We start from the raw sequence: 21662 nt of genomic DNA on the forward strand, positions 1-21662 counted from the left end.
TATATGTATATGTATATGTATATGTATATGTATATGTATATGTATATGTATATGTATATGTATATGTATCTATATTGGGACAGAAGAGATTGCTCAATAGATAATGGCACCATCCTGCTCTTCTAGAAGACCCAATTTATTTTCCTAGCACACATATCATGTATCTTACAACTGCAGTTCTAGGGAAATGGTCAATTTACTACCTTGAGTTTCAATGAGCTCTGAAAATTGCTTGCACATTCCCAAAAACAAATAGGAACACACAGAGAAAATTAAAAATAAAATCAAATATTTTTCTTTGTTTCATTTTGGATGTTTTTATTCTGTAGCCCTGGCTGTCCTGGATCTCTGAAGTTCAGGCCAGCCTTCATCTTAGAAAGACTTTCTGCTTCTGCCTCCATAGTACTGGGATTAAGTGTGTGCTCCACTACTGGCAAGCTTAAACTTAAATCCTTTTTAAAACATTTATATCTATAGTTGATTTAAAATAATTCAATATTAAAAAATAAAATTCACTAAGACAAATTGTTTCTGCTACCATGTATGCCAGATTTGTTTCCATGTGGGTCTTCCACCAACTGGAGTTGGTGTCAGTTGTCCCTAAAGCTGTTGTCTATCTATAGAATACATTGTTCTATCTTGGCTGCATTGTCTGGCCTCAGTGGGAGAGAATGTGCCAAATCCTGCAGAGACTTAATGTGCTAGGGTAGGGGGAATATGAGGGGAGGACCTTCTCAGAGGATAAGAGGAGGGGGTATAGGGATAGGGACTATGTGAGGGGGGATCTGGAGGAAGGTGGAAGGTAATCTGGAATTAAAGTAAATAAATTAATTAATTAATGGAAAGGAAAAAATTATCTCAGTTGTTCAATTTTACCAATGAAGACTTGAGAGCCAAATGTTAGAGAAATCTTCCTAGCTCAGAAAGGTAGAGAAAGTATGAAGCTGAACTTCCTCCTCAGACAATGTACCAAAGGGAAAAGGAAGATCTCCTTCTCCATGGTATCTCAAAATCTCCTCTAACTGAATATTTCTTCTTTCTACTTCCTGTGAGTCTCTCTGTCTTCCTGACTTCCTCCCACTCTCCATGGTCTTTTTTTCTATGTTTACTCCCTGTAAACTAGCGACTTTTTCTACCTCTTGACCTGTAGTTGACTTTGTTTAATCCTGTTTATAATAAACAGAAAGCTCTTAGATTAAACCTATGGGCTAGGATTGAGCAACACTACAACTAGAAACAGGTTTTTTTTTCCATTAAATAACACAATCTCAGGCTTTCTAGTATGATCAAATATCCTGCAATACCTTTCCCCTCCATAGATGACTGTTAGAACTGCCATACATACACACAGAATTTGACATTGTGCTAGTATGCACAGCTACTATGAGTTTGTGGTTGTTGTGTCTGTCCTGTTTAGATGGTATTCAATAGCCCCCCTACCCATTATCCAGTCCACATAAAATTCTAAAATGTGTCATGTGCTTTAAGGGTTGATTTAAGTGTCTGGCCGAGGTATGAGGGCTTAACTGTCCTTTATTTTCAGTAACTTGTCTATCCATTGGTCATTGCATTTATCAAATGGCTACTTTAATTTTTTATTTATCATTAAAACTAATTTAAATAGGGCAACACTGTGTAGCTTTTGTAGCCCCAGAATTGTCTATATAGACCACACTGGAACTGAACTTTCAAGATCTACTTGTCTCTGCTTCCCGAGTGCTGAGAGTAAAGACATGTACCATGTCCACCTCCAATGGCTATTTTAAAAAAGGTCTCCTTGTATGGTACTTTCCCTACTAATATTGTTTATCTCCTTCCCCTTTAATATGGGCAAATGTGCAACTTTTTCAAATGAATAGTCTATAGCTCAGGACAAGTTACCTTATCTTACAATAAATCAAAGACCACACAACAAGGTGATGGTGGTACATGCCTTTGACGATTTCTGTGAGATGGAGATAGGCATGGTGGCACATATCTTTGAGTTCAAGACCAGCCTGGTATATAGAGCAAGTTCTATGACAGCCAGGACAACACAGACAAACCATGTCTTCCTCTCCCAATTCCCAAATGAAAATAGTTCTTGTTGGCGGTTAGTGGTGGCACAAACCTTTAATCACAGTACTTGGAATGTAGAGACAGGTGGATCTCTGTGTGAGTTCCAGGACAGCTAAAACTACACAGAAAAATCTCACTTTGTAAAACCAAAAAAAAAAAAAGAAAGAAAGAAAGAAAAGAAAAAACAAAGGAACAACCCCAGGCAAAAACAAAATAAAACAAAAAAGAAGCAAAACAAACAAACAACAACAAATCAAAAACAAAAAGACTATGCAAATTTCTCTGGCTCTGTTGGGTTTACCTGAGTCATAACCTTGAACTATCACATTAGAATTTTAACTAGTGATGGGCAGTGGTGGCACAGTCCTATAATCCTAGCATTTGGAAGGAAGAGACAGGCGGATTTCTGAGTACAAGGCCAGCCTGGTATACAGAGTGAGTTTAAGGACAGCCAGGGCTACACAGAGAAACCCTGTCTCAAAAACCAAAAAAAAAAAAAAATCCCAAAAAAGTAGAATTTGACCTAGCTGCGCTACCATGCCAGGAAGAAAGACAACCTGTATAGAAAGGAGATAGGGAGTTTTCCAAACTGACTACTTCAACTGAGAGCTCAGCCTGTAGTAAACATGAAACTACAGGACATAAAATGTAAGCCATTTTAGGCATACAGCACAACATTATTTATAAGACACTAATTCTAGATAGAATGTGATGCTACCTGCATACGGAACCAGGTGGCATGGATATTGCCATCTAAGTCTTCTCCAAATTCCTAAATGAGAAAATCTTACTTTTATGAAACTAACTTACAAAATTATTACCATTTTAAACAATTAGCATGTAATTTAAACAATTAACATGATAATTACTCAGTAATATCAAATGGATTTAAAGGGTTGTAAATAACAAATGAAATAATAATTTAAAATACTAAATTACATGGGTATTATTTAAGGTTTCCCTTAAATATTTCTAGCTTTTAATGTTAATGATATAGGTAATATTATTTATTTTATTTATTTATTGTCTTCCTAATTGGGCAGTGAAGTCTTGGTCTTATAATACTAGAACTGCACATAGAATTAATAATGCATTAAGAAAAGTTCATGAAAAGTGTATATAATAGTTAAAGAGATCTATTGTCTTATACTATATATGATGCTTTATTTCCCATTCAAGCTGTTTCAATGCATGAGTTACTGTCCATTATTATAATCAATTTTTAAAATTTTTATTGGATTTTTTTTTACATTTCATATGTTGTCCCCTTACCCCATGCCCCACCCACCCAGGAACCCCCAATCCCCTCACCCCTCCTCCTTCTTCTCTGTGGATGTAACCTCTATCAACCCCCCGACTCCCACCTCCCCACCCTCAAAATTCCCACCCCCTGGGGCATCCAGCCTTCATGAGGTCAAGGTTCTCTTCTTCCACCTATGCCCAGCAGGGCCCTCCACTCTTACATATTCAACTGAAGCACTGGATTCCTCCCTAAGTGCTCCCAGGCTGGTGGTTTAGACCCTGGGAGCTGTGGTTGGTTGGTATTGTTGCTCTCCTCATGGTGCTGCAAATCCTTTCAGCTCTCCTTCAGTCTTAACTCTAACTCCTCTATTGAGAACCCCATGATCAGTTCAATGGCTAGTTGTGAGCATCTGCCTCTGAGTATGTCAGACTCTTGAAGACCTCTGAGGAGATATCCATATCAGGCTCTTATCAGCATGCACTTCCTGACTTCCACATCAGCATCTACCTTTGGTGATTGCACATGGGATAGATACTCAGGTGGAGTGGTCTTGAGACGGCCCCTCCTTCAGTTTCTGTCCCTCACTTTGTCTCCATATTTGCTCCCTTGAGTATTTTGTTGCTCCTTCTAAGAAGGACCGAATCACCTCCACTTGGTCTTCCTTCTTTATGGGCTTCATGTGGCCTGTGAGTTGCATCTTGGGCATTTCAAGGTTCTGGTCTAATATCCAATAATCAGTGAGTGAATACCATGTGTGTTCTTTTGTGATTGGCTTACCTCACTCAGGATGATATTTTCTAGTTCCATCCATTTATCTAGCAACCTCTCGAATTCATTGTTTTTAATAGCTGAGTAATACTCCATTGTGTAAATATACCACATTTTTTGAATCCATTCCTCAGTTGAAGGACATCTGGGTTCTTTCCAGCTCCTGGCTATTATAAACAAGGCTGCTATGAACATAGTTGAGCATATGTCCTTGTTATACGTTCGAGCATCTTCTGGGTATATGCCTAGGAGTGGTATAGCTGGATCCTCAGGTAATGCTATGTCCAATTTTCTGAGGAACCGCCAGACTGATTTCCAAAGTGGTTGCACCATCTTGCAGTCCCACCAACAATGGAGGAGTGTTCCTCTTTCTCCACACCCTAACCAGCATCTACTATCACCTGAGTTTTTAATCTTAGCCATTCTGACTAATGTGAGATGGAATCTCAGGGTTGTTTTGATTTGCATTTCCCTGACAACTAAGGACGCTGAACATTTCTTTAGGTGCTTCTCAGCCATTCGAGTTTCTTCCCTTGAAAATTCTTTGTTAAGCTCTATACCCCATTTTTTAATAGGGTAATTTGGTTGTCTGGAGTCTAATTTCTAGAGTTCTTTGTATATATTGGATATTAGCCCTCTATCAGATGAAGGTTTGGTAAAGATCTTTTCCCAATTTGTTGGTTGTCATTTTGTCCTATTGACAATGTCCTTTGCCTTACAGAAACTTTGCAATTTTATGAAGTCCCATTTGTCAATTTTTGATCTTAGAGCATATGCCGTTGGAGTTCTGTTCAGGAACTTTTCCCCTGTGCCCAAGTATTCGAGGCTCTTCCCCACTTTCTCTTCTATTAGTTTCAGTGTATCTGGTTTTATGTGGAGGTCCTTTATCCACTTAGACTTGAGCTTTGTACAAGGGGATAAGAATGGATCAATTTTCATTCTTCTACATGTTGTCCTCCAGTTGAACCAGCACCATTTGTTGAAAATGCTGTCCTTTTTCCACTGGACAGTTTTAGCTCCTTTTTCAAAGATCAAGTGACCATAGAAGTGTGGGTTCATTTCTGGGTCTTCAATTCTATTCCATTGATCTTCCTGCCTGTCCCTGTACCAATACCAGGTAATTTTTATCACTATTGCTTTGTAGGTCAGCTTGAGGTGAGGGATGGTGATTCCTCCAGAAGTTCTTTTATTGTTGAGAATAGTTTTCACTATCCTGGGTTATTTGTTATTCCATATGAATTTGAGAATTTCCTTTTCTAACTCTGTGAAGAATTGAGTTGGGATTTTAATGGGGATTGCATTGAATCTGTAGATTGCTTTTGGCAAGATGGCCATTTTTGTTATATTAATCCTGCCAATCCATGAGCATGGGAGATCTTTCCATCTTCTGAGATCTTCTTCGATTTCTTTCTTCAGAGACTTGAAGTTCTTGTCATACAGGTCTTTCACTTGCTTGGTTAGATTCACACCAAGGTATTTCATATTATTTGAAACTATTGTGAAAGATGTCATTTCCCTAATTTCTTTTTCAGTCTGTTTATCTTTCATGTAGAGGAAGGCTACTGATTTGTTTAAGTTGATTTTATAACCAGCCACTTTGCTGAAGTTGTTTGCCAGGTTTAGGAGTTCTCTGGTGGAAGTTTGGGGGTCACTTAAGTATACTATCTTATCATCTGCAAATAGCGATATTTTCACTTCTTCCTTTCCTATTTGTATCCATTTGACTTCTTTTTGTTGTCTAATTGCTCTGGCTATGACTTCCAGTACTATATTGAATAGGTAGGGGGAGAGTGGGCAGCCTTGTCTAGTCCCAGATCTTAGTGGGATTGCTTCAAGTTTCTCTCCATTTAGCTTGATGTTGGCTACTGGTTTGCTGTAAATTGCTTTTACTATGTTTAGGTAGGGGCCTTGTATTCCTGATCTTTCCAAGACTTTTATCATGAAGGGATGTTGAATTTTGTCAAATGCTTTCTCAGCATCTAGTGAGATGATCATGTGGTTCTTTTCTTTAAGTTTGTTTATATAGTGGATTACATTGATGGATTTCTGAATATTGAGCCATCCCTGCACTCCTGGGATAAAACCTAATTGATCATGATGGATGATTGTTTTGATGTGGTCTTGGATTCGGTTTGCTAGAATTTTATTGAGTATTTTTGCATCGATGTTCATAAGGGAGATTGGTCTGAAGTTCTCTTTCTTTGTTGGGTCCTTGTGGGGTTTGGGTATGAGTATAATTGTAGCTTCATAGAATGAATTGGGTAGTGTTTCTTCTGTCTCTATTTTGTGGAATAGTTTGAAGAGAATTGGTATTAGGTCTTCCTTGAAAGTCTGATAGAATTCAGTAGTAAAACCATCTGGTCCTGGGCTTTTTTTAGTGGGGAGACTTTTAATGACTGCTGCTATTTCCTGAGGGGTTATGGGACTATTTAGTTGGTTTATCTGCTCCTGGTTTAACTTCGGTACCTGGTATCAGTCTAGGAAATTGTCCATTTCATCCAGGTATTCCAGTTTTGTTGAGTATAGGCCTTTGTAGTAGGATCTGATGATTTTTGGAATTTCTTCAGTTTCTGTTGTTATGTCTCCCTTTTCAGTTTTAATTTTATTAATTTGGATACTGTCTCTGTGCCCTCTGGTTAATCTGGCTAATGGTTTATCTATCTGGTTGATTTTCTAAAAGAACCAGCTCCTGGTTTTATTGATATTTTGTATTGTTCTTTCTGTTTTTATTTGGTTGATTTCAGCCCTGAGTTTGATTATTTCCTGCCTTCTACTCCTCCTGGGTGTATTTGCTTCTTTTTGTTCTAGAGCTTTTAGTTGTGCAGTCAAGTTGTTAGTGTGTGCTCTTTCCAGTTTCTTTTTGTAGGCACTTAGAGCTATGAGTTTTCCTCTTATCACTGCCTTCATGGAGTCCCACAAGTTTTGGTATGATGTGTCCTCATTTTCGTTGAATTCTAAAAAGTCTATGATTTCTTTCTTTATTTCTTCCTTGACCAAGTCATCATTGAGTAGAGAGTTGTTCAGTTTCCATGTGCACGTGGGTTTTCCATTGGTTTTGTCATTATTAAAGACCAGTCTTAGTCCGTGGTGATCTGATAAGATGCAAGGGATTATTTCAATCTTTTTGTATCTGTAGAGGGTTGTTTTGTGACCAATTATATGGTCTATTTTGGAGAAGGTACCATGAGGTGCTGAGAAAAATGTATATTCTTTTGTTTTAGGATGAAATGTTCTATAGATGTCTGTTAAGTCCATTTGGTTCATAACTTCTGTTATTGTCAAAGTGTCTCAGTTTAGTTTCTGTTTCCATGATCTGTCCATTGCTGAGAATGGGGTGTTGAAATCCCCCACTATTATTGTGTGATGTGTAATGTGTGTTTTGACCTTTAGTAAAGTTTCTTTTATGTATGTAGGTGCCCTTGCATTTGGAGCATAGATGTTCAGAATTGAGAGTTCACCTTGGTAGATTTTTCCGTTGATGAGTATGAACTGTCCTTCCTTATCTTTTTTGATTAATTTTGGATGAAAGTCGATTTTATTTGATATTAGAATGGCTACTCCAGCTTGTTTCTTGGGATCATTGGCTTGGAAAATAGTTTTCCACCCTTTTATTCTGAGGTAGTGTCTGTATTTGTCACTGAGGTGCGTTTCTTGTATGCAGCAAAATTCTGGGTCTTGATTGTGTATCCAGTCTGATAGTCTGTGTCTTTTTATTGGGGAATTGAGACCATTGATGTTAAGAGATATTAAGGAAAAATGATTGTGGCTTCCTGTTATTTTTGTTATTAGAGGTAAAGTTATGTTTGTATATTTATCTTCTTTTGGTGTTGTTGGAAGATTACTTCCTTGCTTTTTCTAGGTTGTAGTTTTCCTCCTTGTGTTGGCGTTTTCCATCAATTATCCTTTGAAGTGCTGGGTTTGTGGGAAGATATTGTGCCAATTTGGTTTTGTCATGGAATACCTTGGTTTCACCATCTATAGTGATTGAGAGTTTTGCTGGGTATAGTAATCTGGGCTGGCAATTGTGTTCTCTTAGGGTCTGTATGATGTCAGTCCAGGCTCTTCTGGCTTTTATAGTTTCTGGTGAGAAGTCTGGTGTAATTCTTATAGGTCTGCCTTTATATGTTACTTGACCTTTTTCCCTTACTGCTTTTCAGTAATTTTTCTTTGTTTTATGCATCTGATGTTTTGATTATTATGTGACAGGAGGTATTTCTTTTCTGGTCTAGTCTATTTGGTGTTCTGTAGGCTTCTTGTATGTTTATGGGCATCTTGTTCTTTAGGTTAGGGAAGTTTTCCTCAATAATTTTGTTGAAGATATTTACTGGCCCTTTAAGTTGGGAATCTTCATTCTCATCTATACCTATTATCCTTAGGTTTGGTCTTCTCATTGTGTCCTGGATTTCCTGGATGTTTTGAGTTAGGAGTTTTTTGCATTTTGCATTTTCTTTGACAACTGTGTCAATATTTTCCACCGTATCTTCTGCATTTGAGATTCTCTCTTCTATCTCTTGTATTCGGTTGGTGATGCTTGTGTCTATGACTTCTGATCTCTTTCTTAGGTTTTCTATCTCCATGGTTGTCTCCCTTTGAACTTTCTTTATTGTTTCTATTTCCATTTTCAGATCCTGAATGTTTTTGTTTAATACCTTCTTTGTTTTTTCTTCCATTTCTTTAAGGGATTTCTGTGATTCCTCTTTAAGGGCTTCTATCTGTTTACTTGTACTCTCCTGTATTTCTTTAAGGGAGTTACTTAATTCCTTCTTATAATCCTCTATCATCATCATGAGAAGTGATTTTAATTCTGAATCCTGCTTTCCAGGTGTGATGGGGTGTTCAGTGCTTGCTATATTGGGAGAACTGGGTACTGATGATGCCAAGAAACTTTGGTTTCTGTTGCGTATGTTCTTGCGCTTGCCTTTTGCCATCTGGTTAACTCTAGTGGTACCTGCCCTCACTGTGTAAGACTGGAGTCTGTATTTCCAGTTATCTTGCTTATTGCAAAGTTCCTCAGAGTCCAGATGTCTCTGTGGTCTTATGCTCCTAATCTCCTGGGTGGAAGAACTCCTGGGACTCAGGCCACCTCTTGGATCTGGAAATCCTTCTGCTCTGAGTGCAGTGGCTCCTTGGCTGCTCTGAGTGCAGTGGGTTCTGGATGACTCAGGATTCCATTTCAGCTGCTCTGAGTGCAGTGGCTCCTCAATGACTGAGGATTCAGTTTCTCCACAGGACAGGAGCAGACTGACTCTGTGTCAGCTGCTCTGAGTGCAGTGGCTCCTCGATGACTCAGGATTCAGTTTCTCCACAGGACAGGAACAGACCTACTCTGTGTCTGCTCCAGCCCAAAGGACCAGGCAGGGGCGGAAGGGAAGTGGAATTCCGGAGGGGCGGGGTTTGGGTAGCTGCTGTGCCCTGAATGTCCCTGGCTCCCAGGTGTATCTCTGGGGCTTAGGGAGTGAGATGGAGTTCTTACCAGCTGCTCTGAGTGCAGTGGCTCCTCGATGACTCAGGATTCAGTTTCTCCACAGGACAGGAGCAGACCGACTCTGTGTCTGCTCCAGCCCAAAGGCTATTATAATCATTTTTAAAGTAGTTTAATCAAATGATCTTTTTAATCATTCAGTTTTTAAAACAAGTGTTAGAACAAACTAGGAATTTAATTTTATTTTTAATTTTTGATTCTCAACTATTATGAATATATTTTCTAAGAAGTGCACTATAAAATAATAGTGAAGGGTAAAAAACTAGGAATAAGATTTTCATTTCCCCTTTTAAAGTTTATTCTTAAATCTTTTCTCATATTTGCTCATATTTGTTTTTATATTGAATTTTTCTTTATCGTTTTATTGGGACTTTAAACTACTATGACAAAAGGAGTTTTACTGGAGCATTATTTTTTGCAAACTGAATGAAAACTACACATATGTGAAAGCCACTGCAAAACATTATCAAAAGCCATTAATTTCTCTGGAAGCCTGACTGCATGCACACTACATTCAGATTATTTGATTTCAGCTAAGTCTTTCTTGATGCTCAAAATCCTTCATCATTTTTCTTATTTCATGTTGACTTCCTCTTACACATCTCACAGATTTTGTTCAAATATATACACTCTTTTCCCAAGCTACAAGAAGCTGACCTAACAGCTTAATTGACATAGTTTTAAACTAATCAGAGCAAGATTCTTAATCTTCTCTCTTTAATTCACATCCTGTCTAGAATCTCACTTGTCTTTTTTATTCATTTTAGTTGTTTGAAGCAATAGCAGTTCCTTTTAAATTCTAAGACTAATCTTTCTGTGATTTAGAACATACCTATTCTTGATTCACCTAGAAATATATTTTATCATTTCCTTATTTTTCTGGTACTTTAATCCTTGCTTATTTGCTGCTCTTCTTTTTCTTAAATGCATATTAAGTTTTTAAGGTTTATTTTTTTTTGCTTTTTTTGAAAATACAGTTTCTTAAATACAGTTTCCTCTTCCTCTACTTCTCCCAGTTTTTCCCTCTTTCTCCTCTCATTTAGATCCCTATTCTATCTTTCATTAGAAAACAATCAGTTTTCTCAGGGATAATAATAAAGCATAACAATGTAAAATATATTAAGATAAAACAAAAACTAACACATAATAATTGGACACAATAAACCAACAGAAGGAAAGAGTCAAAGAGAAGACAAGAGGAATAGAGATTTACTAATTAACAATCAGGGATCCAATAAAAACATTAAACTAGAAGCCATAATATATAAACAGAAGAGCTGATCGAGACCCACGCAGGCCCCGTGTATATGTGAACAGTCTTTATGTATTCACATGAGTTTTGATTGTGTTGATTCAGAGGGTCTTGTTCTACTAGTGTCCTCCATCCCCTCTTGGAGGCTTTACAAAGATGTCAGTATACGTATTTTCTGATTTTTCAGGTTCTACCACAAAAGAGTCAATATTACAATGAATGTGATTTTCTAGCTAACCAAAAGCACTTGCAAACATTTTAAAATAATAGTAACTGTTTGAACTCTATACTCAATTCAGAATTTTGTAAATTAATGCATTCATTCCTTTCTACACAAACCCACATAAATACACTCTCATAAAATTTCAGGTAAACAGATATCTAAAACTCAAAACAACAACAAAAAGCAAAACCACGATGGGGGAAGGAGGGAAGGATCTGGGAGAGCAGGGGGGCAGAGAGGGATAAAGGATCTGCTACTGGGTGAGGGAAAAGGACTGAAATCCCTGGGGACATCAGAAATAATGGAAACATGCAACCTCAGAAGGTAGGATGGTGTGGGACCCTCCAGAATACACCAGAGACATGGGAGGTGAGAGGCTCTCAGGATTCAAAGGGAAGGACCTTCGATGAAATGCCCTACAGTGAAGAGAGGGAACTTGAAGACATAGCATCAAGTGAGGAATGGGGTTGCCATCCCACAGTAAAAAACTCTGACCTATAATTGTTCCTGCCTGAAAAAAACTGCAGAGATGGAAATGGAGAGCCTGAGGAAAAGAAGGTCCAGTGACAGGCCCAAAGTGGGATGCAGCTCAAGGGGAGCCCCCAAGGCTTGATACTATTACTGAGGCTATGGAGTGCTCACAAAAAGGAACCTATCATGACTGCCTCAGAAAGCAGAGAGGGGCCACCCAGAACCCCCTCAGACAGGCGATCTGAATTCTTGCTTAGGCTGCAAGGCTAAGCACTGAAAGGAAATACAAATAAAAGATAAAAATATCACTCTGGGTTCCCTGAGGGACAAGCCTGACTGCATAGGGGTTGATGTCAAAAGTATCCCCTCTCTAGGAAAAAGACATCGGGATGGAAATGGCCCTCATGCCTCACTGGTCAAAGACAGGGCGACTGGAGCCATTACAAGGTCCCCTTCAAATACTGGACGTCAGGCCTCTATTCCCGCCTTTGCAAGATTAGAATTGCCACAGCCCTTCTATACTTAAGAGAAGGGAGGAGATATCAGGGGCAGCCCTGCTTACACACTGAAGGCCTAAAATCAGCCATAGGCCTAAAATCAGCAATAGGCCTGTCTTACATGTATACTAACACCCAGTCTTGGGTCTCAGTGGAAAAACATTCAAACAGATGGCTATAAGCTAATGTAAACAGGCAGCTTTTGTGGAAATTTACCAGCCTGAGTAGTCATAGACCTTGTAATTGGTAGCCTTGGCAGACAATATCAACTTAGATAAGGACAAGCGAGTCATAGGCAGTGTCATAGTGACTTGTCCCCTGAACCTTCATCCAGCTGATACCCGGTTCTGAAAGATATCTGTATTCCCCCTGAACACCCACACTCCAGTGTCATTCCCTTCCTCACATCCTGCCTTTCTGTGTTTATAACCCCTGTGTGAATGAATTGTGATTTGAGAAAAAATAAATTATTTAAAAAAAAAAAGGAAAAAAAAAGAAAGACCCAACACGCAGCTGAAAGAGTCAGATGCAGATATATGCACCCAACCAATGGTCAGAAGCTGCTGACCTCTGTGGCTGTATTAGGGAAAAACTAAAGGAAGCTGAGGAGGAAGGTGACCCTGTAGGAGGACCAGTAGTCTCAATTAACCTGGACCCCCGAAATATAGAGTTATCTGTAGGTCCAAATAATAATTGCATTACACATATCATTTTAATGGTGATATATTCTTATACATATCAAATTTTTTGAAATTTTTATTTTGTAAGCAAATGTATTAATGTGATATTTTTACACATTTGAAGGCAATACAAATTTTTATAGTTTGCATATCTCAAAAGAGCAGACATTGACCAAGTTAAATTGCCTGAAAGATGTTTATTTAGAGCATAAGGAAAATATTGTTAGTTGGAAAGAATTGCTAATAATTAACAATGCTGTCTGCATATCCACTAACTTCTTTCAACTTCTAGTTGAATGTAGCTTTCAAATATTAACTACTCAGACTATCTGGCTAATAGCAAAGATGGTACTAATACGCCTTAGTGTCTTGAATTGCATATTTTACAGAGAGAACCAAAACACTGACTGTATGTATAAAAAAAATCTGCATTCTTGATGATCACCAGGATAGTGGAATATAGTATGCAAGAACTGAAATATCATCTTTTTTCTGTTTTCTGATCTATTATCTTATTATCTGTTTTCTGTCGCTTGGGATTGCCCTTTTATGGAAAGCTTAATTAAATAGAAATTTATAATTATTGTAACCCTGTTTTACCAATAATTAAACATATTATACATGCTATATTGAATTATAGCTAACATGCTTTAATATCAGAAATTAGTTCCTGTTAACTTCAGAAAATGTCCTTTCTCACTGTACATTTTGATGTGTAAATGTCGTATATTTAAATAGTTTTTATACTGGTAATGTTAAATTGCTTTATTATGGCAATTTATGATAATTTTCACATTTATCAAAAGACTTTAATAACTAAATGATTATTATAACTGACTTCATGTAACCTAAACCTTACTTATCTGTACCTATCTAAAACTTATTATATAGTGACTCAATAAATTTGAATTACTCAGTGTGGTTTTGGGCTTACCTTATAACATCTTTATATATCAGCTATATTTTGAGGCTAATGAGTAGAAAACTTAAGCAACGTATCATCTAATTATTGTCATCTATGTCTTCACATATGCAACACAGGCAAATACACATGAATAAATAAGTACAGTATAACAAGAAATTGTATGATAGTTTACTATTGATCTCTGAGTGCCCTTAAATAAAAATAGCAAAATATTTTTATGACCCAATAGTAAAAATATATAGCAGAGCTTCTTTGTAATGCCAAAAAAACTAACTAGAAGATCTATTTTATATTAATAAGTCATTAGTTTTCCCAGGGTTCTTCATCACATTGATGGTTATATCTCCACATTTTTGGAAATTCAATACCATGTGATGACCATAAGACAAGCTTGATGAATCTCAGTTGTCAAACTTGACATAAATCTTGTAGGCTAGCATCTCTACATGCTGTCATTTCATTTATCTCATTCATTTCAGCTATGTGGAGATCTTAAAATATTTGCTAAGCAATGAATTTAATAAAGCATATAATGGAAAGGTGAGTTGCCTGTGGTCACCTGAACTCCATTATCTTGCTCTGGGCTTGCTTATTAGACCTGAGGAGACTGGTGGGACCCCAAGAGTGTCCTGCTACCACAAGGAAACATTCAGGTGCCCCAAGAAAACAAGCTTGGAACCCTTCCCCACCAATAACTTGTCAGTGGGGCTGATTGAGGTACAGCCAGAAGATTCTGGTACTCTAACCTGCATTGTCTGACCCGCAGCTTCCCATACATCCCTGAGAAATACTGATGCCATCAAGATCATCCAGCAAGCACCAGGGAAAACCAGATGCCTAAAGGACAGGGTAAAAAAACAATAAGATACTGGGCAATATTTCAGCAACAGAGCTCAGCTATCCTGCTACAAAAAGACCTGGATATCCTAATAAAATTGAAGCATAAGAAGATGATCTTAAATCCAATCTTATAAAGATAAGACAGGCCATGAAAGAAGACATGACTAAATTCCTTAAGGAAATACAGGAAAATGCATTCAAACAGGTAGAGGCATTAAAAGAGGAGACAAATAAATATAAGGAAATACAGAAAAATACAATCAAACTGGTGAAGGATATGAATAAATATGTCTAAGACCTGAAAAAAAGAAATAAAAGCAATAAAGAAAACACAAACTGAGGCAATCCAGGATATGAAAAACCTAGGAGGAAGAACAGAAAATACAGACTTGCAGAATACAGGAGATAGAAGAAAGTAGTCTCAGGCATAGAAGATATATTTAAAGAAACCAATGTGTCAGTCAATAAAAATGCAAAAAGAGATGCAGAGACCCACAACCAAACATTAGATGGAGCTCTGGGAGTCTTACAGAAGAGTAGGGAGAAGGATTAATAGACCCGAAGAGGACAGGATCTCCTCAGGAAGACCAACAGGGTCAACTAAACTGGATCCTTGAGAGCTTCCAGAGACTGGATTGCCAAACAAAGATCAATGAAGGGCTGGGCTGGATTTAGGCACCCTGTACAAATGTAGCAGATGAACAGCTTGGTCCCCAAACACAGGAGTTGGGGCTCTACTTGAATCTGTTGCTTGCCTGCCTGTTGATACTGTTCCCCTAAATGGACCCCTTGTCTGACCTCAGTGGAGGAGGATGTGCCTAATTCATCAGTGAATTGATAATGCTGGAGTGAGGGAGGGGGAAGTAGGAGGTGAAATTTAGGGGGTGCTCCCACTTCTGAAATTAGAAGGAGAGGAAGGAATGGGGGAGGTTCTGCTTGAGAGGGGGTTCTGCGAAGACAGAGGGAGCTAATATTGGGATGCAAAGTGAACTAATAAACAAATTAAAAATTTAAAAAATAAAACAATAATATTAGATGAGGGGTGAGATGAACAAAAGGAAGGGAAGTGTTGATATAGTTGTCCATAGAAAAACATTATTAAAACAGACATTAGTAAGCTTAAAAAACAAAATAACAATAAAGCAGGTATAGTAGAGTCAAATATAATATTTTCTGAATTCACTGTTACTGTTCAGCTAGTCATGGGGTCTTGTGAAATTTTACTTGCATATATTTGCATGTTAACTGATATTTATATTATGTAGGTCTTGTTTATGCTGATATTCCTTGCTGAAGCATCCATATAATGTCTACAATATACCATATCATACCATGCATAATTGGAAGTTATAGTACTCATATAGCTGTGCCATAACTCTGATAGCTTATACATTGGTTTATATTCTTTCAGACAAGAGAGACTGTTGTGCTTTCATATTGGAAACTTTCCATTTTAGGGCCAATTACTAGCCAGCTACTAAAGAGTAATTTTATCAGTCTTCAAGTTTGTAAAATGAGAAACATAATTTCATGATGATGAACGTAACTTGCCAGTAAAATGGCTTTGATTTGAATATAAAAGTGGATAGAAAAGGAGGGGGAAACAGAACAAAAAATAAAAAATACAGAGAATGAGATTCTAAATACCAGAATATTCATGATAGCTTGAGTGGCATCAGATTAATTCTTGAAAGTGGACAGCAATTCCATGAGAAATTTCAAACTAACACTTAAATAATTTATATAATATTATGCTATTGGACAAGTTCAGGGAAGAAATATAAGTAAATTGTTATTTGAATAGTTCTCTTTAAATTGAACTCAAAATGAGCAGTCTAGTTTACAGACAACAGTTCTCTAGCAAGAGGACAAAAATCCTGTTTAGAAGGTTACCTCTATCATGGAAGTAAAAAAAAAATCATACTGGCGTGCTAAACTGTTACATGCCACGTTGTTTTGGCTTTTATTGACTTGGTCATGAAGTCAGGGCATGAATAAGAGAATACTGATAGAGTTGAATGTATCCTTTATAGGGAAGAATTTATAGCAACCACTGAGGGAATCTGAGTGCATTAAATTAAAACACCAAAGCATCAATATGTAATCTTGGGTTTTATACTTTTTGGAAACCCATTTTCATGTATTCCTTTAATCCATGAAATATGGACATGGTACTGCAGCAATGCAAACATGAGCTAAATCAACGTATATTTCTCTTAGATTCTCCAAAGAAAGAATCTTAATTGCAACTGCTCTATCTGACAGCAAAAGAAAGGCTGTAAGATGGCTCTGAGGCTGACTCCCCGGGGAAAGTATCTGAGTATAGCTACAGAAGTATACTGATGCAATGATCTCAGTGGGCAACAAATGGGAGTTGTCTGAAATAGGCTTGACTTTCAAAGGGCATTGTGTATTCTTAGTGGATATGCAAATTCATAGAGTACTATAAAATAATTGTGACAGGAATTGTTACACCAATTTGAACCACCATGCAGAATTCTTTCTGAAAATAATATTGCCTTAGTTAGCATTTTGTTATTGTAAGGAAACACTATGACCAAGGGAACTCTTAGACATAAAACATTTAATTGGATCTGGCTTACAGCTTTCTGAGGTTCAGTCCATTATCAGCATGGCAGAAAGCATGGCAGTGTCCAGGCAGACATGCTGCTGGAGGAGCCAAGAATTCTATATCCTAATCCAAAGGCAGCCAGGAAAAGGCTACCATTCTACTCTGGGCAGAGCCTGAGCATAGGAAATAACAAAGTCACACCACACACTCCCAGGAGGCCAAGCTTCCAAACACACGAGTCTATGGGGGAAGAACATATTCAAACTGCCACTTTCCATTCCCTGGGCCCCATAGGCTTAGTAGATATAACATAATGCAAAATATGTTTAGTCCAACATCAAAAGTCTTCATTGATTATAATAGTTTCCAAAGTATTCAAATGTCCAAAGTTCAAAATCTCTTCTGAGATTCTTATAATCTCTTAATGGTAATCCCCTATTAAGATAAAACTCAAAAGTAGATCATGTACTTCCAACGTGGAGACTCATATATTTTGGAATGGTATTGTATATCCTGATGTCCAATTCCAAGCTTTGTTGACTGCCACACAGTTCTTCCTCTTGGATTGGTTCCATTCCGTTAGTTGTGTTCCTTGTCATGTATCCCATGGCTTTTGGTATCTGTCACCGTGTGGTCTCCAAAAACAACTTCAACCTTGCAGCTTCTTATTCCAACATCTGGGCTTCTTATTCCCACATCTGAATGAACACATAATCTTCTGTGCTCCTCCAATGGGCTTGGATCACTTATTCAGTTCTGCCCTCTGTTGCTATTTAGGCTTTGGCTGACTCCACACCACTGCGGGATGTTGTTCTTCATGGCTATCCCGTGGTACTGTCATCTCCAATATGCTGGGGTCTTCTGCTGCAACTAGACTTCTCCAGTACTCTTCAAAGGCTCCCTTCATGGTGCCAAGTCTCATCTTCTTTATATGACCCTCTTAGTTCTGGGCCTTCAGCTGCCACTGAGACTGTGCTTTCATCAGTGGCCTTTCCTGGACTCTCACAGTGCCAAGCCTTAGCTACTTTCCATGACTCTTTTATGCCTTTAAAACCAGTACAACTGGGATGACACTTACATATTATGAAGTCCAGATTTCAGCATGAGGTCTATCTCTGGAACATAGCTTCTTTGTGCTCTCAGAAAGCATTTCCCAGAAGATTTCACCTCAGTGATTCTGGTCTCTTCTCAATCACTGCTAATTTCTTAGTATCAGCTATCCAGAATCAATTGTACCAGTAACCTCATCTATTTTTGACTCTAAAGTCAGAGCCATGTGGCTGAAGCTTCTGAGTTTTGTGGCTTGCTCGAGCTTGAACATAGCCCTTTTTTATTACATTTTAATCTAGCTTCCTGTTTTCAATTTCATTCAATGCCTAAGCTTGACTGTCCTGCAAATTGTTCTGTAGACTGACTTTCAACTCAGCCATCTTCATGCCTATGTTTCCTGAGTTTGGGACTTAAAAGCCTGTACCATCAAACTTGGAAGTTGCTTTTTACCAGGCTGACCTTGAACTCAGAGATCTGCTTGCCTCTGTATTTTAGGATTAAAGATTTGTACTACCAAGTCTGAACCAAATCCTTTCATGGCCACTATGCCTGAAGATCTGGATCAAAACTATGTGTCATCCCATGCCAAGATCTGGATCAAAACCTTGTGTCTTCCAGCTTTAAAATCTGAATGAATGACAGTGCTCTCCATTTGTGGATTGTAGTTCCTTCCAGATTAAGCATCCAAATGAAAACAACAACCAGGAAATAATAATGTCAAACATAATATAGCTATTCCTTTTCAACTGCAAGTGCATAAACAATAATTTTAGCTAGATAGATCTTTTCCCAAGATCACGATTCCCTTAATTTGAATTAATATCCTTGAACACTGAATTTAGCTGCTTTCTATTTCCTGGATCCTCTTTATTATTTTCTAAGTTGGCTACACTGGTCAAAACTCTTCCCCTAAAAGTGAACTAAAGAAGAAAGTATAAACTAGGTTGTTTTGAGATTTCCTCTGCCAATGTAATTAATCTAAATCTCTTCACTTTAGCCTCAGACAGACTCTTTGGACTAGGGCAAAAGCAGCTGAATTCTTCATCAAATTATCACAAGAACAGTCTCTAAGACACATAATAAAATTTTTCTCCTCTGAAATATTTTGAACCAGGTCTACACAGTTCAAATTACCCTCAGCACCACTGTTTTCTATGCTTCTATAAGTACGGCTCATTAAACCCAAGTTAAAGCATTCCACTGCTTTCCTAATTCAAAGGCCCATATTCACATTCTTCCAAACAAAAACATGGTTATGCCTACTGTAACAACACCTTTGTTCCTGGTACCAACTTCTGTCTTTGGGTTTTATTGTTATGAAAAGACACCATAACAAAGGCAACACTTATACATAAAACATTTCATTAAAGCTGGCTTAAAGTTTTAGAGGTTCAGTCCATTATAATCATGTTGGGAAGCATGATGCTAAGGATCCAAGACTTTTCTATCTTGATCCAAAGACAATGATGAGAAGAGCCTGAATACAGTAAACATCAAAGCTCACCGCCACAGTGGCATACTTCCCTTCATAATGCCAAACCTACCACTATAAGGCCACATATCCTAGTAGTGCCACTCCTTGTGGGCCACACATTCAAATACATAAGTGTATGGGGCCAAACCTATCCAAAATACCAAAATACTTTGTGTTATGGTGAACAATGAGTAAAGAATAATAGTTTAATTGCTGTGTTGCTAGCATTAAGCAGAATTAACAATATATTATGGGGTGTTTTTTACAGCTATATACTCATACTCATTGTAAATAGGAATACAGGATTTTAATCATTAGATAGTCATGTTAATTTGTTGGATATTGGGAGGAGAGCATAGCAAAGCACATGACTATGATGACTAGAATTTTTTCTTTCTTTCACTCAAACTGCTTAACCTGACTGTTGCAACAATCATATAACCAGTTAGATATACATAATAAATACCTGAAAGCTCAATGATATAGTTATATTTTTACATTATCTGGCAGAATTGAATTCGCCAGGGTGGCTTTTTTGTGTTGCCTCTTGAAGAAGCTATTTCCAGCCTGGGGTAAGTCACCTAGTTGCTTCTAAGTTATGGTATATTAAGCTATAATATTATTAGATAAAGGCTATTAAATGAATTTTAACTTATAGTATTGTAAATTTACAATGTAGTCATTTAGACATGACTCTGTCCTATTTCAACAAGTACTTGTGATGTATTTAAGTACATGTCATATGTAAATATTTCCTCTTATTAATGTATTTGTTTACTTTTCCCAATTTTATATGTATAGGTTTATTTCTAGGAGTGTTAATATATTTACTTACCATACATGTATAAGAATGCAAATCAATCCATTCTTATCTCCTTGTACAAAGCTCAAGTCTAAGTGGATAAAGGACCTCCACATAAAACCAGATACATTGAAACTAAAAGAAGAAAAGGTGGGGAAGAACCTCGAATACTTGGGCACAGGGGAAAAGTTCCTGAAGAGAACACCAATGGCTTATACTCTAAGATCAGGAATTCACAAATGGGACTTCATAATATTGAAAACTTTTTAAGAGGGATAAAGAATCCTTTATCCTAAGGATGTTTATGCCCTGCCAGTTTCTTAAGGCACAACCATTTTATAAGCATTTTATTGGTTAATTTGGGAGTTATAAGACTTTTATGTTCTGTTTTTCCCTCTCCTATTTTTAAGACCTTTAGCTACTATCAGTTTAGAAGGTTGATACTCTTCCACATGAACTTTCAGGAATGATTTCCCTGATGCTTCAGATGTATGTAATCATGATCTATATTTGTTCAAAAAATTGATGTACACAGGATATATTCAGTCTCTGAGTGATAATGTCTAATGGGTTACTGTAGGTTGCATCAATTTTCTGATACTTGCTTTGTAGTTATCTTACAGAAAAGACATCCCAGTACAAAAATTGTCCCAGTATAATCTGGTTATCTTGTGGTATTCTCTGTATCAATGATTTAGATCATCAAAATACCTTTGCATATTCCAAGAGTACATATTTATTATACTTTATTTCTATATTTTTACTTATTTTATACATTATACTTTATTTTTATTAGAACTTTTTCCCAAGAATGCATATTTATTATACTTTATTTCATTTGAATAGCTTGTCATTTAAATCTTATAAACATTTTCTGCATAAATACACTTATTTCAGTTTCCATAACCTTTCAAAAATACAAGTGAATATCACTAAAATAGATTTATCAATTCTGAAACCAATATCTCTTATATGCAAACCTTGGTTTTACTCTCTATTTTCTGTGTATTACACATATATCATTTTCCTTTCCATATCTGTAGAGTCAAGATGGTAATCGAGTCTATTCACAATGTAACTGATGAGGTAAGCTAGTTAATATATGTAAACCACTAAGAAAGCAATTGTTACTTCCCATGCATTCCTACCAATCATTTCTATGTATTACAACCAAAATTATCTTCTCAAACTATAAGTTTAATAATTATACATAAATATTATTTTATTTATTAAATATGGCTATTCTAAGTTGCTTCAAATGCATAGTGTAATTCATTTCTTTCTTTCAAATAAAATTTATTTTGAAAATCAGACATTCACTTTCA

The sequence above is a fragment of the Grammomys surdaster genome, unplaced genomic scaffold (assembly GCF_004785775.1).
Source record: "Grammomys surdaster isolate TR1022 unplaced genomic scaffold, NIH_TR_1.0 125982, whole genome shotgun sequence".
Taxonomy (NCBI): Eukaryota; Metazoa; Chordata; class Mammalia; order Rodentia; family Muridae; genus Grammomys; species Grammomys surdaster.